Source organism: Falco punctatus (genome assembly GCF_963210335.1).
Source record: "Falco punctatus genome assembly, chromosome: 9".
In the NCBI taxonomy this organism is placed as follows: domain Eukaryota; kingdom Metazoa; phylum Chordata; class Aves; order Falconiformes; family Falconidae; genus Falco; species Falco punctatus.
In genome coordinates, this window is record NC_137589.1 from 34340022 (window position 1) to 34359208 (window position 19187).

The 19187-nt window shown below is 40.8% G+C and overlaps 1 protein-coding gene across 5 annotated transcripts in view; it reads left to right on the top strand.

Moving 5' to 3' along the window:
• The window catches only part of VTI1A (vesicle transport through interaction with t-SNAREs 1A), a 274053-nt gene that overhangs the window by 215063 nt on the left and 39803 nt on the right, over positions 1 to 19187 (top strand). The window lies entirely within an intron of this gene.

The following is a 19187-nucleotide window of genomic DNA, read 5'->3' on the forward strand; positions in this document are numbered from 1 at the left end:
GTAACCAGGTAGTTTGCAGCTGTATATGTCCATCAGCAAACTCGCTAAATATTAATTGGACCATTTGCCTGTGTGTTAGTCATATTTAAATGTGGGCCGTGTGTTCAGTACTCTTAAGGGGCTGATCCATATTTCATTCAACTCTTCAGTGAACTTTCTGTTTTCTGTCCATGTACCCAGGCTCCCAAGCTATGGCAACACACACAACTAGGTGTCTAGAAGAACGTAATACTTACTATATACCCAGCAACATTTTTGTGCTATGAAATAGCTAGTACCAGGGCCCTTAGGCAGCGTACAAATACAGGGCAAAGAACTGCTACCCCCGGAGAATTTACATCCAGATGGCTGAAGATATTTTCTCAGGGTAACAAGTTGCCTCATGTCAGCTGATGGGAACATGCGTTCTCAGCAAACGCAAAGTAATTCAAGCTGATTTAGCCCTTTCTCCTGTGATAACTTTTAAACCCAACGACAGGAGACAACAGGTGGATATAAGCAGATGGGGAAGCAGGAGGAGTGAATAAGGAGGTCGGCTTCATAGGTAGTGGGCTCAATATTGCAGCAGCACAGCCATTGTCAAGCTTTTTTTTCTGGCATCAGAGTTAAGAGGAGGCTTGAGAGGGGATTTGAAGGAAGATAACGAGGCAGCTTTGTGGACATGAACAAGGAGCTCTACCCAAGCATGGGGGCAGCAGGGGAGAAAGCACAAAGAACCTTGCTTGAAAAGGTAACAAATGGGTGATGGAGCCTACTGTCAGGGGCTGACTGGAGGTGGGAGCTCTCCCCTCTGGAATAAATGAATGAGAATAGGTTGGGAGGGGATTAGGCTAAGAATGCTTTGAAAGAAAAAGCAAGTAGATTATGTTTATATAACAGAAAAAGGGAAACCACGGCAAAGAGGAGTAACAATGGTCAAAGTGATGAGCAAAGAAAATGCTGGTATCAAAAATATTCTTCAAGTTTTTCCAAAGCTGCTCTTTCAATAAGCAGAAGGAAGAGGTGCATTGTAACAATGGCTTTGTATGCATCCCCATCATAACCAACTCCTCACAGTTGCTTTTTGAAACTCGGGAATTATCACTAGAAATTTTCTAAGCCTGGCATCTACCTTTGAGGTGAACAGTTATATTGCCTGCGCCAGAAGAATTTTCTTGTTCTTTATTATAAGGAATTAGGACAATAATGTACTTCCCTGCTGGAGAAAAAAAAAGTCATTGGTCTCTTAATGGGCATTTTTTAGAATTATTACAAGAGTGGACTCGTTGCTTTGTTGATTTGTCATAATAATTTAAAATACAGCTTTACGGATTTCTCAGTCTGTTAGAAACACTCATTTTGTTTTGTCAGATGTGCAGTTTTCATTACTGGCTTCTGAAAAAAATTACTGGCTTTTTTAAGAGGGTGTTTACTACCAGGCAGTCTTAGAGCAAAGCACATATCTGTCCTTAGGCAACCATATTCCTCAAAAACTAAAAAAAAAACCTCATAACTGAGGATATACTGTATTCTTATATGAACCATCTGTTGTTGATGGAAAGGCAGGAACAGATGATCTGAACTGGCCTGTTAGGCCGATAGCAGCATGATCCTGCCCTGGATGGAGACCCAGGATTTAGCTTGACCTCACCACTTCTGTCCTCTGTGCCACTGGAGACCAGTGGAGTGCACTGGTGCCTCCATCCTGTTGGGGATGAGCACAGCCAGCACAACTGCTTGTGTGGCCATTGCTAACTCATATCCATGTTGCTGTGCTGACGTCTTAAGCCTTTTGGTTTTGCCTCCTGCACAAAAGGCACGTGCGGTTTTTTAGGAAGAGAAAATAGAAAATGTTGATGTCAGTGCCGTTGAATGGATGAATTTAACAGTGAATACTAAGCTGTGTCTGGATGTTTTGATGTCAGGGTGGCCTTATTACTGTACACACTTACAGAGGCTTTTGTAATCAATTGCAAAGCTGTATGATGGTTTTGACGTGTAACACATATACAAGGGTGCACTAATCACCAGTTTAATATAATGCTTAGCCCTGTTGTGAACACTGTCATTTGTTTAGTGCACAAATCATATTAAGCCAACCGCCAGCTATAATTCTGGAAATTGGTGGAATATTCCTATAAAGAAGCTCAAAAGATTGTAAAGATTGAATAAGTTCATTGTCTTAGTGACCAGCTGGGGAGGGGGAGGCCGTCCTCTTTAATTTTTTCTTCTTTTAAAAATACTTTGTGGTTCAGCAGTACAGACACTGCATATCTTTGTATCCCCACGCAGTCACCATGTTAATAGCTGTTTGCTAGCTGTGGTCAGTTAATTTAAAAAAGCTGGCACACTGGTATTATAGGTCGCAATAGATTATTCTTGAATCAAATGTAGTATTGTTGCTTCAAACCACCCCCCCCACCCATGACAAAATTCATTATGGCTCTTTAGTTTATAATAGTGTTTGAAAGGATGAACCTGAGATGATATGAAAGGAGATTCAGTTTCTTAAATTTTTCTTAATCCATGCATCATCCTGTTCCTGCTTTGCTCTTACTACACGTGTAGATTCCATCAGGGGTTACTGTTGGTTCGGGAATCTGGCAGCTCTTTGTTTTGTTGCAAATGCAAGAATAGATTATAAAATGTTCGCTGGCATTATGAACATGGATGTGCTTCTAGAATATATTTCTGCCCTGAATATATGTTATATACATTTCTATTATGCACATAAATGCAAGGGAGTCAGTCTGAGATATGTTTTGTTTAACATACTGCGGTGGCACAAAAACTTCAGGCCCATCCTTGGCTCAGTCACTGGAATCCTGTCAATGCATCGGAGGGTAACTGGGCTCTCAAAACTCACTCGCCCTGCAGTAGCCATCACACTCCAGGTGTTGGCTGATACACCAATTGGCATCACTTTCTGACAAGAGCCTCAACTATTCTTGTCAGATGGGAATGGAGAGTTTGGGGGGGAACCCAAAAGCCTGAGAGGCAATTGCTAGCTGCTAGAATGAAAAGCTGAGCTGGGACATACCAGTTTCCCCACATCAGTGTCTGGAAATGTTCTGACTTTCAGTCTGGGGAGAGCACTGGGTCTGAGAGTTGATATGCCCGGTCTTCAGTTCTCATTTTTGAAAAGCTCTGAGTCTTGTGGATGCTATCTGGTATACCCACATGCACAGATGAGCACGGCAGCACTTCAGCATAGATAGGGAAAGACTTTTTAGACACAGACCCCCCCCAATAAAATGAACCATGCAGCACTGCTGTTGCGCCCTTTCCCACTACATTTGACAAAGACGGAGTTTCTGGTCAAAAGGAGAGAGCAAGAGATACATGCAGACCTAGTGTCCATTGCCCTTTTCTCATCCATCCACATAGTCGTGTGGCTGCGCCTGGGGGAGCTGTGGGGGGTGGATCCAAATGTCTGCTGCTATGAATACCTTGAATTTGGAGATGAGTAGTTACAACAGCAGAAACAGAGACACCTTCCCTGGAAGAGTCAGTAGATAGAAGATCCTGCTGATGTATGAAATGTGAGTCTTCAGTCTGAATTAGGGAATGGGATCTTGATCTTTCAGATCACAGGGGAACACCAATAATTACGGAGCTGTTGCCTTGTTTGGAGTGGGATGAGTGTGTGCCCATTCCTACTCTGGTTTATCATATAAAAATAATTGGTTTGCAAGCTGATGTGGGCTTGTAAAATCTTTGTAGGTTGAGAAAACAGATTCTCACATGTTGCCGTGTCTGAACTTGAGAAAATGACCCTGTGCACCTCTGCACAGAGTATTGTTTGCTACGGACTCGAAAGCCAGCACATACCTTCCCTATTCAACACATTAAGCAATGGAGACATAGTCCTATCACAGGACTTAAGCATCTGTTAGGGATGCAGAAGTAAAATGTATATCATTTTAACTCCCCATGTTTGAATTCTACACACACATAACTGGCAAGTATTATGAAAAGGAAAAACATCAGCTCTTCAGGCCAGTGAGAAAATTCTCTAGTGGTGAAGATTTCTAAAAACAAAGGGATTGCTTCCATGAGGAATTTAGAATGAAAAATGTGATAAGTTGCAGTCAATCATTAACATTTGTTGAACATTCTACTTACTATTGGTGTTTCGTATACTTCTGGTTCAAACATTTCATGGAAAAAGAGTGGAATAAATGGGGTAACACTAACCAGATGGTCCTGTATGTGGAATTTCTAAAGCTTTTTGTGTACTTTATGTTGAAGATAACAAATCACACAGGTCAACAGCGAGTGTCAGCTAGTGAGAAATGATTGTACATTTTAAGGAAGAAAAGCTCTTGAGGTCTTAGTTGCATTGGTGTCAGGGATTCAGTTTTGTGATTTTCACGTGGAAATGAAGATGCTTCCAAGTGAGGCATGCTGCAGAAGAAACGTTTAAAGGCAGGTTTGTTTAGATTCCAAAAACTAGGTTATCTTAGACACATTTAGGTTCAGGACATCTCTTTGCTTCTCATTTAATTATGTTTCTATTTTTTCTTTGGCATCTGCAGAGGATAAAATATAGAAATAATTAGGAATAGAACTAGGTGATGAAAAATTAAGACTCTGCAATATTGTTTCTTTATATGCTGTTCTTAACGTTAAAAAAAATCAGAAAGAAAATCTGCAGTATGTTTTGCTTTTTGGTAAGTAGCTTCGTATGTTTTAGCATTTTGAGAGTCATACGCTTGCTAAGAATATCTGTCTGATCTGTGGCATATCTAAGTTATCCATCCCTGTAGTATCTTGTCAGGTCACTGTAGTCCTGCTGAAATATTTTGATACAGAATTTCGTCGAAATAAATAAATAGTGTATGATGGTGCCATCTATAGCCTAGACAGCTCAAGGGATTACTAATTAGTTATATAGCCTTTTACTTTAGGGATCATTACTTAAGATCAGACTCAGAATGTCACTTCTAGCCACAGGCTTGGCAAGTTGAAACAGTGGTTTCTTTCTGATCCTTGTCAATGAGGTAATGTCTAAGTCATCTAGGGCAAAGTGGAAGTAGAAACTGAATTATAATTTCATTTCTGGAATTGATTTCTCAAACTCATTTTATTGTAAAGGCACTGGGGCAACTTTTTAACTACTGTCTATCTGTTCCACGAGTACAAATGAAATCAATTTGCAGATACATTAACCAGAAAACTTTTATTAGTGCTACATCCACTAAAGCAGACGAGTGTGACACAGTTTCAAGTATATATGCCAAAGTTTGTTGCATCACAGAAAACAGCTGCAGTGGGATGAGCAATTCAGAGCTAATGATCTTTCTTTCATAAGACCATCTCCTTTCTATAGCTCAATAGATAGGTCTAGATAATGATACAGGAGATGCAAAAATGGAAATGTCCTTAAAACTGATTTGTTTACCTGTGCCAGCTTCTAGCTAGGCTTCAGAGAAATGAACTATTCAGCCTTACATATGTGCAGCAGTGGTCTTTACTTCTCAGTGTGAAGTTAAACCTCAACCATAAAAAATGCAGCTTTGGTTTACTTTCTCTTCTTCAAATCAATCTTGAAATTAGAAATTATTATATTCCTGCAAAGGAGAACATTTTAAATTTTCAGCGAAGACTGGACCACCTTTTTGAACACAGACAGCATTTAACCTTTGAATAACTCTTCAGGCTAGCTTTGTCTCTTCTAGAAGACACTTGCTGTTAGTAGCAGAAGAAATTTCACTTCTAACACACGTACAGGGAAGCAATGTAAAGGTTTGTTCAGCATGGCATCTTCCACAGATGAAGCATCCCTAAGCATTTTGCAAAGTGGTGCCATTTTCTAGAACCAGAGGTGGAGAACAATAGAAGAGCTGTAGGCAAAGGAGGAAAGATGAGCTTCCCAGTGGAAGTAAAAGCAGATTCATATGGACTAAAGCGTGCTTTATTAATCACGTTAGCACCAGTGACTGTGATGGAGGGTGGATGGAGAAGTGTAGGAGGATGGTGTTGTGTATGTGTGTGCTGTGTTATTTGTAACATGCTGAATGATGTTATATATGCTATTTCCATTGACATAAAATGCCTAGACACAATGCATTTATGGGTTTTCATTGCAATGACTTTATTTATCATACCTTAGTTGCTGAACATAAGATGAAAGCGTTGCTTTCTAATAGGTGGTAGTGCACCCTCACAGAGGCAGAAAGCTTACATAATATTTCTTAAGGCAGGGATCAGTAAACCTACTTTCTGAAGCACTGTTTGAAAGTGAAACAGAAAAGAAAACAAGTTTTCCCCTGTATTGTTTTAGGGGTTTGCATCACATTTCACTGATAATTTTAGACTAGTCGTAACGATTGAATCAAGAATTGACACATCCTCTTTTCCGTTACCTACATTCTCGAGTAATACCTTCTGTTTTGCACTTACATCTGTGTATTTATGCTTTGGTTTATGTGTGCATGCACTTGTGCAAAGGTGTGTCTCTAAAGGTGTTTAATTTTTGCTTATGAATATTAAATGTGCAGTCCTGTCTATTGTTGCATCCTTTTTTGAAATGTTTCCTTGAAATATGTGTAAAAATAGGGCAAGAGAGACCCTATTTTGTCTGTAAAATGCCTTGGTAAATGCCTGTCACATTTACCTAGTGTTATATTTAGACTGCAGCTGAAGAAACCACTAAAACAGGTATCCGAAAGCTCCTGCAAGTGATTTAGTATGAGAGTTGATGCAGAGCCAGCAGCTCTGTTACAGTTCCTGGTCACTGCCTAACGCACCAGACTCCTCTGACGTGTGACCCGTTGATGCTGGCAGCTCATATCTGCTCTGACTATTGCAGCACTGGCCTCTCCTCCCTAATTATCGCAGCCCGCACCCTCCGCACACACCACACACACAAACACACACACGCACATTCCACTTTGCCTTGCCCAGGCTCGGTGCCATCACTTACAGCTGCCTCCAGTATTTTTTCCCGGTGGGAAACCCCATCAGTCCGCGGGGAGAGGACTCTGGCACGGAGTCTGCATCCTGCGGGTCTGGCTGGGCAGGAGCACAGCACGGAGGTGCAAGTCTGGCGCTGAACTGTTGAAGCCCAACAGCAGCAACTCAGCTGTGGAATTGGAGAGGGTGGAAATGGACATGGGGAACAAGTTTGCTGCCCAGTTAAAAGTGAAAACACGATTTTGTTTAGTTCAGTAACTCGGTTCAGATGACTTTACAGAACGTTATAAAGTTTTGTGGTACTGCAGTCAAGAATCAGACAGCAGACATAGTATTAAGTGATTATTTGCCAGGTATTTGTTTGTTTGGATTTTCTAGGGGCAGCTGACAGCCTGGAGGCTCTGCATAAACCTAGGAGTAGGGCTATCCTCTGCCCTGAAGAGCTTACCTTCTCAGCTCTGTTTCCTGATGTAGAAACCCAGTAATCCTGACTGAATATCCTGTTATTGTTCAGTAGTAAAAATTGAGATTGGGATGTTTGCAGTGTGAAATCTCTTGCTGATTTGAGCCCTGATCTTGTGAATACTTACCATTGCGTGTATTGTTATGTAGATGCATACTCCCACTGAGTACTCCAAGTTGTATACATAAATGTTTTCGTAAGTCTTAGAGATCTGGTTTGGTAAGTGCAGGCACAATGTGTGTAATGTACAGTCTCAGCTGCATCTGAGATTTTGAATCTCTGCCTGGAGACAGATACAGCAAGCTTTAATGTGAAACCTCTCTAGATTAAGTTTTTAGTATTATAAGCTTGATTTATGTGTGGCAAGAACAGTTGGTCGAGATTTATTGGAAGAAAATATATCCCATCCATTAGCAAAGAATGCAATAATTAGGAAAGGAAGAGACCTGACTCAGAATGTGTGATATGACTCAGAATTGTGTCCTCGAGTCATTATGCAGACAAAAAACCTCACCACTCGCTTCAGTGCAAGTTTTGCATGTGTAACAGCTGTCACAGTCAGACCATTAATCAGCTCAACCACCACACAGGTGGAGGATGAGAAACCACCTTCTGTGCTAGAGGTTGAACATAAAAATTATTTTTCAAGGGGTCCGTCTGTCTGTACTGCTGTAGCTGCAGCAATGCAAATCTCCAGTGTAGATCTGTTTCTCCACTGGCATAGAAGTTTTTGTGCAATTTCCTCTTTTAAGCATAGAGGAAAAAATATAGATTGTAGTTAAATGCTACAGAGACCATGATTTTGCTCTAAGCTGTGATTCTGCTGTGAAAACTATTGCAACGAAAGACACACTTGTTTTATTTTACTTGATATATTTGTGTACTATGAACTCATATCAATTGCTTACAGTTAGTTAGATAAATAAACAGGTTACTTTTGATTGTGTGTGTTAAAGTACCCCAGGTTATTTTGCTAAATGATGTCATATATCATTCCCTGCTGTGTATAATGACTATTTGTGAAAAATAGAGGGTTTTTTTTCTCTCCTGTTCACCCCCAAACCAAAAAAGAAAAGAAAAAAATCTTACCAGAGTAAGCACATCCCTTGAAATACACACTTTCCACCTCCTCTCAGTTTGCATCATGTGATATGGCAAGACATCAAATGATACAAGGATATATAATGTGACAATAAATGAAAGATAAATTAGAAGAATTTTTTTTTATAGACTGTTCCTTATTCAATTTGGATGATAAGAATTTAGTCTTAATTTCTGACATACTCATTTTATCAGCTAAATTTCCTAAATTGTATTATTACAGATAATTACCAACATATATTTATTCTTAAAACTTTATTTGTTCAATTAGAAGGTAGATTTCAGCCTTTATCTTTGTAGGTAGCTGATCCAAGACAGTTTTATGTAAATGGCTTAATTAATTGGTACCCTTCAGTTGAAACAGCAACTTACAAAGGAAGTAATCCTTTTCGAGTGGCATAAGCTGTTTAAAAAAGGCAAAAAAACCCACAATACTTTTCTCAGGCACCTTGGCACACAATTATAAGTTATTTGACAGAAGTAAATGTAATAAACTGCAAGGCTTCTTCCCAAATTATGTCTTTTCTATGTAATTAAAAAAGCATCAACCTTAAGTGCAGTGGCTCTGTAGTCTTCAAATCTACATTATTAAAAGACTTAATTATGCAAAATTACAAAACTTTTTTATAAATGGTTCAACGTGTTGGTGGTAAAGATGTGATCTGTGTGGCCTACTTATTAAGTTTACACTCTCTCTCAAGCAATTAGTTGCTTCCAAAGTGTTTGGTGCATTGCTCTCCCTTTCAGGCAATCCTTGGAAACCCTTGCCACGCAGTGCTGTTAGAGGACGTGGTGGCAGGACTTTTTCTTTCTGCCCACCTGACAGCAGCACCCATCACTCCAGGTGACCGTCCACCACCAGCACTGGTGTTGCCACAGCTGTGCTAGCCAGGATTGCAACTGCAAACTGGTGTGCTGACATACAGTCCAGAAAGGAGGAAAGGGAGGCTGGGGTATTCTCTCTCCTCCTGCCATGCAATGAGGTCCGTTTGTTGTAGAAGCTGAGCCTTCGGGCAGCATTTTCCCCAGTTGCATACTACTCCGCAAAAGTAAGGGGTACTCCATAGTGGAATTAATTTGTAAAACCCAAAAGAGAGTTGCTGAGGTCCCATGTGCGATGGTAAATCTCTGCCTTTCCTGAGCATATCAAAATGGCCTTGATCCTGAGTGGTTAGCGTGGCACAGTGTGGACCTCTCTCTTTGTCTTATGCTTTCCCTTCGTAAGAATAGTGGGAGGAAATAATACCTGACCCTTGTAAAAGTGATCAATTCTTCATGTTGCTAATAAGGGAAATTAAAAAATGCACACTGCACTCACTTGTCTCCTCTGCTGCTTGCTGTTACACTTGTTTCTGAGCTTCATACCAAGCTGGTGATCCTGGGGGAGGAGGGAGGGATGACTGGGTGAATGAATACATGTCTAGAAATGTGGCAACTTTTCAGTAGAGATGCTCCAGTGCTGTCCTCATTATTGTCCCATTTTATTTGGCAGAGTTACTCTTTTCCCCTTAAATGTGCAAGGGTTTAATTAATACATTCCAGTTGTCAAACCCAGTTCAGCTTGATGAGCAGGAGAGTGTAGAAAAGCTAGATTATTTGTTTGCATCACTAGGCAATGGGGAAATACCTCCTCCATTGGTTTTCTTTGCAAGTAGTGACAGCAGCGTTCTGACAGAGACAAAGGGATAAAAAATGTGCTGGAAGGACTAGAAGAATTAATTTGTAATAGATAATTGGATCTGTATGGCAATGATATGAGTTTGGAGGAAACTTGAGGGAAATAGCTCTCTAGGTTTTAAGGTTTCACTCTCTTGTCAAAATAGCATCTGTGCATGCCTTATGCATTTTAAAGTTTAAAAAAGAATGTATAGATCTCACTTCCTTATTTAGCTGCCCCATCAATTGTCTGACAAAGGTCTGGATGTGTTTATTTCTATTACTTATTAAAACTAGAGAAATAAATTCTGCTGTTTGTTGGGAAAGTGCTATGGTATTGCTTTACTTTCCTCTCTTGCAAAAGTTAATTTTACTCTTGCACCAGCCTCTAAGACAACTGTCTTTTGAGTTTTGCAAGCCTCATCTTTGTTGCTGACTGATCCTACAGCAGATCCTTAGAAGGGCGTAGTTCTGTGTTACAAGGGATTGCCTCGTTCAGTGGAAGTATGGGTCCATCCTGTGAGGGTACGGGATGTCACGATGGAGGCGTTACTTGAGCTCGGTTTGTAGAGAGTGAGTGGTGAAATCAGAGTGCTGTGGGCATGTACTTGCAGCGATTCCAGCTGCTAAGGTGGGCTGGTGGTGTCTGTACCCATTGCAGATTTTTCATAGTTGGCAAATTTGTCCCTCAATATATCTAGGTGCAGTATCAAGCCTAGAGGTCATAAATGTAGATAACCGTGACTAGTAACAGAGTGGCTAACAGCGACAGTGCATTACTTTAGGAAAAAAAGTTTTGTTGGAGGGTGGTCAATATTGTCCCCCTCCTTTCAAAAAGGTGTTACAGGTGATCCCTGAAATTATAAACCTGGGAGGCACCTCAGTGTAAAGAAATATGGTTGAGAGAATGATTAAAGATCAAGTTATAAAGGACCTAGATGAGGATAATGTGATGGGGACAAATCAGCACGATTTCTATAGCCTGTCAGATTTCTTTGAAATAGTTAACAAATAATGGATAAAGGCAAACCAGTGGATATAATTTATTTAAACTTTCAAAAGGGTTGGATAAAGTCTTTTAAAGGAGGCAATTAAGGAATCTTGCTAACAATGGGGTAGGATGTAAAGTCTTGTCATGGATTTAAAACTGATTTAAAGACTGAAAGTTAAAAGTAAGATTAAATGCTCGTTTCTTACTGCTGGAAGGAGACAATAATGGCTGTTCGGGAGTGGGGCTAGGAATGGTAGACTTCCGTTTTTTAACGTATGTATTTTATCAAATTGCTATTGTGCATAGAATATAATTAGGTAGTATTCCCTAGGAAATACTGTAGGTTAGTATTAAGGATCTGTGTTATGCAGACTGTTCTAGTGCTGTCGTGCTGTCTTGAAAAGGAAAAGAAACAGGAAAACAGAGTGAACAATAGCAATAACACTTCCCCCAAAAGATGCTTCTCCACTGAAAAAACATCATCTGCTTGTTGCACCACCTAATCTAAACTAGATTAGATTTAAACTAGATATGAGGACAAAAACTAGGTGCAATTCCTGAAACACACCAGCCACCATCCAAGAACAAAATCAAATTTCTGTGTAAAATGCCCAGGGAGGTTTTGTCTAGCCTTTGGCGAACTAAGCTTATCTGCCCGTTGACTGCAGTCAGACTTTGCTGCAGCGGATCTGTGATCTCTGCTGGTGCTGGCACCGAGGTGCTCCATGGCCAAGACATCTCTAGCCTAAGGTAGAGCTGGGAAGGAGAGGGAGAAATTGTAGGCTAGGTGTACAAAACTAGACTGGTTCAGATCACATGGTTTTGAAATAAGATTTGTGACAGAAAAGGTAAAAGAAATGTATGCAACAGAAATACGTATGCAGTTAGAGTGAACTCGTAAGCCCCAAATCCGTCATAACTCATCAGGCAGGTGGCACTGATGCCATCCCACGCAGGTCCGTGAGGACACCTCCAGGTGCAGTGACTGAGAAAGAGATGGGAAGTTTTGCTCTGTGCTGGGTGTGTCCTTATCTTCAAGAGACTGTCTAGCCCAGATAACAGGTGTCCTCCCCCATCATCTAGCAAAGATGGAAGAATTTTCAAAACAATTAGAGATGTTGAGTAGAAAATGCCAGATGAGAAAAAATTTAAACCTGTCATTATTTAATACAGGGAGGATACGGGTGATCAATCGCAGAACAAGTACTGCAACTAAGGCTGATCAGAGGCTTGCACTCGCTATGCTAAAAGTCAAAAGTCACCTGCATTTAATGGATGTGTAGAAGGAGAGGGGGTGGAGAACACTTCTCTCCCCTGGTAATAGGAATCTCTTGGCAGAGGGTATTGCTGCAGACAGCCAGTTCTTAAATCTTGTAGCAGGGTGCATTATCATGAAGAATATCATGTAACAGAGATAGCTGAGGTCTGCCTGGTACTGAATAACACCAAATAAAATCGCTCATATTAGTCGCTCTATCCCCAAATTTCCACCCCTTGAATTTAGTACACTCCTGATGAGTGAGGCTATCGGGAATGAAACCCAATGCAGTGGACTGTATTTAAGCACGGTAGCAGAACAATATTTTGATGGTTAATTTCTTTGATCTTCTGTTGAATTTAAATTCGCCTACAGTGGTTTCCCAGTTTCAATTAGTACACAAAAACAAACTTTGCGTATTTTCTGAGATTATGTTCTTCATTATATGTTGCTGTAGTTTTATGTGTTGTTGCCAAGAAATCTGCTTTTGACAAATTGCACAGGAGGCATTTTGAGATTGTGATGGAGTTGATCGAGTTTTGGCCAAATCCTGTACACTTTTATCACCGAAGACTGAAATACAGATGCTTGTTACACTAAAATATATAGAATTTGCTTTGGCCCTGAAAATCTGTGTCACGTTTTAAAATAACCAATTTGGGTACAATTTGAGTTAAGTGGCAAGTAAACAATGCAAATGAAACTGTTTTGTTAGCTAGAAAGTAATTGAAAATCTGCAACTAATTATAAATTGGCAATATACAAGTCTTCAGGAAGCTGAAAGGAATACTTCGCTGATATATTGTTTAGTTATATTCAAAATTAACTTGCCCTGCACGGTTTGTGCAAGAGATTTTGTTGCTTATTGTAACTTTACTTTTAAAAATGCAACAACTTGGATTTCATAAGAAAAGAAAGTGTAATTTTTTAATCAAAGGTAACTCTTCTTATGGTATATGATGATTTTTTTTTTTTATTTCACATGGGCCTTGAGCTTCAGCTTTCCTATGTAGGTTTGATTTTCCTCACTGTTTGTCACTATTCTAAGTTTTGATTGGCACCTTCATTGTGTTTTTCAACTCATCATCTCAACACATTTCTTGTGCATTAATGTAGCTGTACAATACCTTTGAGAAATAAGAATGTGTTGTCACATATGAGGACAAATTCTTTGCTTGTATTTGATTGAAAAAAGTATGGGATTGGCTGGAAAACATCTATTGTCAATGCCACCTAGATCGGTAACATTAGGGGCTAGTCAAAACACCCAGATAATTGTCATGTGGATTTGTGCTGCCACAATGCATGGCATGTGCAGACGTCAGGTTTTGGTTAGTAGCAGCCTTTACTGTTGTAGAATTATTATTTAATAGGACTGTGTAAATACACTATTTATTTTTTTTTTTAATAAAAAAAAGGTAAATCAATGTATTTACTACAATTCAGTTATATACAAGTTATATACAATTCAGTTATATACAAGACAACCCTTGATGTATATAACATCAATCAGAAAGCATTTCAGAGAATTTTGCGAAGGAAGAGGGAGGAAATACTGGCCGTAGAATGCTCTGAAATAATCCTTTATCCCAGAGCAGCAGGCCACGCTGGAAGGCTCAGTCCTGTTTGTTTTGGTCTTGTCACCAAAAGCCCCAAGAGTCTACACAACAGGTAAGGGACCAAACTCTGTCCTCCTGCTAGAAACAGACATTTTCAAGCTCATCCGAACTCAGAGTTGTTCAGATAAACTGCAGAAAATGCAAAATATGACAGGCAGGTTTTGGAGGGGGGTGGGGGAGCGGGTAGCAGTGCAGTTGTTGTATTATTCTGTGTTATTTAAATGGGCAAGCAAAAGGATTAAAAATCGCTTCCTTGATTCAGATAGTATCAACAAGAAGAGCCACAGGGAGAACTTCTGACTTACAGTACCAGGCTGTCATCATTAAGTCATATTCACCCACTTGGTAATTGCCTTCTCTGTATAAAGCATCGCACTGACACGTACTGTCCTTTAACAATCCTTGGCTCGGGGAAGTTTCACGCTTGAATTTTTCACAGCCCTGTGCCGTCTCTCCATAAACCAGTGTTAAGTGAATTGTACATTCTTCCCATGTTAAATTTTTAACATAAAGTCTCGTAGTCAACAACTAGTAGAGATACCTTTTTGAAACTTCTGAAATACCACATAGCAGTGGTTCAGCGATACGGTGCGGGCTCAGACACGATGCTTGAAAAGCTGTGTAGGGGGCCAAACAAGCTGGGGAGGGGTTTCCTAGTTAGTCCTGTGCTGAGGAGGTCTGGGCAGTCTATGGTTAAAAGGAAAACGCTTCAGCCAAGGAACAGGAATAAACTTCTTTCTGCAGTAAACATTTCCAGACAGGCCAGTCTCACAGTCCTTGTGGAAGTAGCTCCATTCATGCCATTTGGGACTGCGGCGTGTAAGTACAGGTTGCAGGATGAAATCCATAAATACTAGGCTTAAAAAAGCAAATCTGCATCCAGAGCATTTTAATAAAAAGTTAGGTTGGGTCATGGGGAAGGAGGGGATAAAGCAGCGGGGGGAATGGAGAATATGAGTCATGGCATCCAGACTGAAACAAATCTTTGAGCACGAATCACAATATAAAATTTTAAGGGCTTGATCCTGCCTTTGGCTATGCTGGTATGTATTGTTACATATCCTGTAAAATCGGCTACTGTTACATGTTACGTGGTACTGTGCACCCACATAACTAAGCTCTGAGCTCTAGGTTTTTATAGTCTTTATTTTTTAGGTCCTATAAACACGGCTGGACTTGGCTTTTTAGAATGCTGAATAGATGGAGCAAGATTTTCCTATACTTCCTACCCACTTACAACCCCGAATAATTAGTGGATGTGTTGCATCTTTCGATAAAGACTTCTTAGAGGGCTGTTTGATGAATAAGGCCACACAGAATGTGTCATTGTTGCTGCTGCAGGTTTTGAGTTTATTTGTATATTACGGGTACTGTATACCACATAATAATGAAAAGCTATATGCTCCGGTCTGCTGGTTCACTACATAGTCTGTGTGATTACAGATTGTTTGAATAACAGTGGACTATTGAAATTCTATCCAGATGTGCGTGTTGCTAATTATGGGAATACCCACAAAGGCGGATTATCTCTTTTGTTACCGTTTCCAATGCATTTAAAAACAGGAAAGTGAAAAGCATGTAGGCAGCAAGTAAGAAGTAGCCGTACATGTTGGAGATGAAGACTTTTCATCAATTCCCAAGAAAAAAATTATCTTGACCTGGTAGAATGCATTTCTGGAGTGTAACCAGATGCAACTTAACGCACAGGAGAGACATCCCAAAGTGGCAGATTCTGAAACAGTCTCAAAACAAAAATGGCATCGCTTCATTCACGGCAGGGAGAGTTCGGGTAGAGAAGGGCTAACTGAGGAAACTGGTGGTGGGGAGCGGGGAACCGAGCTGTTGTCAGTTTTCTGGCATAATTATTAAAAAATATAGTAATGTGATAGGGGATTTTGGAAGGACAGGCAGGGGGAAATGTGATCTTGTCTTTCCAAAATTTCAGTAGTTTTCATTTAATGAGCTGGAGCATTGTCCAGAGGGGCCTTTAGGATGAACAGATCTCAGAGTGTGAAGGACTCGGTGTGTTTCCAGGCACCATACTGGGATGACGGTGTTTTCACATTGTCTTCCGTAAATGCCATCTCCTGGCTTTGGACAAGAGAAACATCATGTCTAATCATAAAGTGACCGTCAATCACTTTGTCCCTTTGCTTTATTTCATGAGTTCCCGTGAATCGTGTAGGAGATAAAATAGAGACGGTAGAATGAGAAAATGCCAGTGGCAGAAATTCGGTGTGGGATCCAAACTGTTTGAGAAAAACATAGGAACAGATGAAAAGAAAGGGTGTTGAATGGCTTAGCTACCTGTCTCCTTAACAGCTTGTGATGAGGAGATAAGTAGTTTAGCAACCTTCACTCACATTTCTTTCTCTTTCTTCTTTTTTTTTCTTCTTTTTTCCCCAAAAGATGGTGATTAAACTACAGAAAGTCCGTCTCTTGCAGCTTCTCTGAAAGAAAGAGTGGATATCTGAATTCAGGCTTAACCCCACTTTGTACAGTTTAATTTAAATAAAAATGATGAATTTCCTCCTGAGTGATTAATAGCCAAGTGTGGTGACATACAGGAACTATGAACTTGACCTTCTAGGTAAAGGATAACTGCTATGTTAAGTTGATTACACAATTTCCCCTGAATAAGTTGACAAGCAGTGAGCATGGTTTCCGTGACTTCTGATCTTGTAAATGCACACTTACAAGTGATTTGCCTATTCCTCTGAAGCAAGTCTTGTGTTATGTGTGACACGTGTTAAATAAATTCCAAATGGTCTAATGTGTGATCTGGAATCCCAGCTGCCGGGGTCTGTGCAAAGGGGGCTGGCCTGCCAGGGATTTGCAAAGTGTGAAATACTCTGAACTGGAATCCCCAACTTATCAGAGAAATTTCACATCCTCTGAACATCTGAGAGGCTTATGAAACAGGCTAATAATTCTCCCTCTTCCTCCTTGGACTTGTAGACTGAATTCTTCTGTGTTACATGGAGCAAATCCTGCTTTCTCTTCTGTCAGCATTTCTTTCTCCCCCAAAAACTGAGCACATCAAAGATGCTAAAACTATCCACATGGTGCACTGATAGGGCATTTATATAGATACAGATTCAGCCTGCATGCCAACTAAAACAATGCATACTTTTTTCTTTATCAAGCTTCAAAATCTACACTGGAAGACAACTCTTGGCATTCCCCTGGGCATGAAAAAAAGGAAAGGAGTATTGATGGGAAAGCAGTCCTCTCCATAAGTTTCTCCTGTGCTCCACATGCAAGATTAGCAATGATTTTCTTTATCAGAAGGTATGAGAGGAGGGAACGACTGCAAAGAATCACAAGTGTCTGTGCTATGGGGTGCACACAGACTGCCTTCGCTTGCTCAGCATGCAAAGTGAAAATATCAAGTGAACTGCTGGGGGAGCAGCTGCAATGCAGTGGAGAGGACTCTGCATGGCAGAGCGTGTTCCCCTGCACAGGCAGGGCGAGCAGGCTGTGGCCCCTTTGGCCACACGGTAGATCTGCCCCTGTGTAAGCGCAGGAATGGAGAGTGAAGGCTGCAGGGGAAAGGCTCATACCAATAAATCTTCGTTTACTTAAAAAGAAAAATTCCCATACTTGACTTCAAATTATTCCTTTGGATCAGGCACATCCTGAAAGCAGTTTCATAAAACTACCTTGCCCAGTGCTCGACCTCTGCTTTCCTCAGGGATCGGTGGTTAGCACCTCTGACTCGCTCAGTGGAGAAATGCGCTACAGAGTGATTTGGATTTGAAGGAAAAATGTCACACATGCTGCCTCCGTGGTTTTCCTTCACTTGGGGAAGTTTCGGCAATCTCTCCTACCTCTCCATAAAACAAGCTTCCACATCCCATGGAGATCCCTCACCATATGTGCCACCTGTGGTCCTAAAGTCGCTATGTACCTAGAAGAGCTGTCTTCCCAGCAAGGCTCTCCATCTCCAGTCTACTCCCTGTTCTTCTTTACTTCCCTTCAGGCTTCAAACAGTGCTTTGCAATAGCTGGATCAGCACCAAGTTCAGCCTGTGTCCAGCAGAGTCCCTTTAACCCATTCCTGTCTGGTTCAGCACATACCCAGTTTCCCAGGAGTTGTAAAACTCAGTTAATTGCCTCGCACCAGCAAATCCCAATCCTCTGGAATTAGGGTGTCTCCGTTCGAAATCACTGGCCAGGTTTTGTTTCTGTAGTTTCTTTTTCTGTGCTTTGGAAAGTACTTTGTCAGCAGGTTGGTGTACTCCACCCACGGGGAGGCAGTTTAACAACCCAAAACTTGAAACGCAGGACACTCCAACCCTGGACAAGTCCCTGACCCGTGGGCTCAGAAGTGAGAGGAAATTACAAATGCTACCTTTGCAGTGATGAATCATCATGGATAACTTCCCCCCCCCCCCCCCCCCCTATCTCTCCATCCTTTGCATGAATAAATTTTTTTCTTAAAGGATTCAATTCAAATGTTGCCTGTCTCTTCCAGAAGGGAGGCTGATGAAGAAGAGATCATCTTTGTGTAAGGCAGCATGCAATACAGTAGCTACACTAGGCTGTCTTGTCCTTCCTCTGTGATAAGCACTACACTGAAGTCTGCTGTCATTTGTGTGTACGTGTGAGTATCTTTCTGTAATGGAATAAGAGTGTTTGCAAAAATGGCTACTGAAGTGCCCAGCCAGTACACTTACTCCAGGAGGGTGACAGGATAAGAGAAGTGGCAGAAACAAAGATAGGAAAAGAGATTTTTGCACTAACAAGTGTGAACTGATAAGCTTGGCCTGTATGGGAAATGTAGAGAATCCTTAGTGCACTTGTCAGACCAAAATTAGCTGTGCCAATTTGTTTTCAGCAGCACTGAGCTGTGAGAACCCTTTACTTATTTTCTCATTTGTGGAAGGAAACTGCTGGCTCATTGCACCCTGCATATTCTTAGCAAACTAATTCACTTCGGCATAAATAACTTTCATGGGTGTTGAAGACTGGGATAGGAATCAAGAGGATCTGTAGAGACGGATGGGGAGGCTGTATGGAGGTTTTATTGGCCACATGGATAAGTTATGTCTGTCATCCAAACAGAGTGCCTAATCACCTCCGACATGCCATCACAACTGCAACATGCTCCGCAAGGCAAAAGGGAGGGAAGAAGATACATATTTCTTTCTCAAGTATGCACAGCTAGGAAACAGTCGTCTCATTTTTCGTCTTCCTCCAG